Genomic DNA, 967 nt, shown 5'->3' with positions numbered 1-967 from the left:
TTTTTTTTTTTTATTCTTTCAGATGTACTCCCCTATTCAATCCGAGCTGCCACACACACGGACAGACAGAAAGCGCGGGGATGTTGCTTTTGCATCCTAGTGCAAACCAAAGGAACAACTGCAGATTGTTCAAGGTCTATCAGTGGATGCAGGCAACTCAGTATTCTTGCCTGGAGAATCCCCATAGATGGAGGAGCCTGGCAGGTTACAGTCCATGGTGTCACAAAGAGTCCAACAGGACTGAACGCTAAGCACAGCACAGTATCCCTTTGATACAGGTACTGTGGTTAGCTCCTGCTTGGAAAATTGTGTGTCAGGGTCAAACAACTAGTCAGGGGTGGAGCTGGAATTCTGTACAACCTAGTTTTAAAGCCTTACCAGCTATCCTGTACTTGCTACTCTTGGATAAGGTTAGCATGGAGAAGGAAAATTAGAATATTATTGCTTCACTTACACTGAGCAAATCGTTTTTGATTCTTGAAGTTTCTTTCCAGTCTTTCGAATTTTAACAAAACTGAAATCAGACAGTACATATTCTTTATAGTTTGCCTACTTCATTATAAGGATGTACTGTGACTTTTTCTCATGTCTTAATTTTTCTAGATTATAGTTTTAGTGCCTTAGAGAATTCAGTCATAGGCATGTGCCTTAATATCAATTGTGTGTATGTGCTGTGCACGTGTGTGGATGTGTACAGTCACTGTCAAGTTTGACTCTGTAAACCCATGACTATAGCCCACCAGGCTGCTCTGTCCATGGAGTAATTTTCCAGGCAAGAATACTGGAGCAGGTTTGCCATTTCCTCCTCCAGGGGATACTCGCGACCCAGAGATCAAACCCATGTCTCCTGCATTGGCGTTGGCAGGTATCACTGTGCTACCTGGGTATCAGTATAGTTAGCTAATTCCTTATTGATGAGTGTAACATGGTTTAGAGGTAAAAAGAAATCTCTCAAAAGTATTTTAAG

This window comes from Bison bison, unplaced genomic scaffold (genome assembly GCF_000754665.1).
Source record: "Bison bison bison isolate TAMUID 2011002044 unplaced genomic scaffold, Bison_UMD1.0 scf7180017864508, whole genome shotgun sequence".
NCBI lineage: Eukaryota > Metazoa > Chordata > Mammalia > Artiodactyla > Bovidae > Bison > Bison bison.
This window is presented reverse-complemented; position numbering follows the sequence as displayed.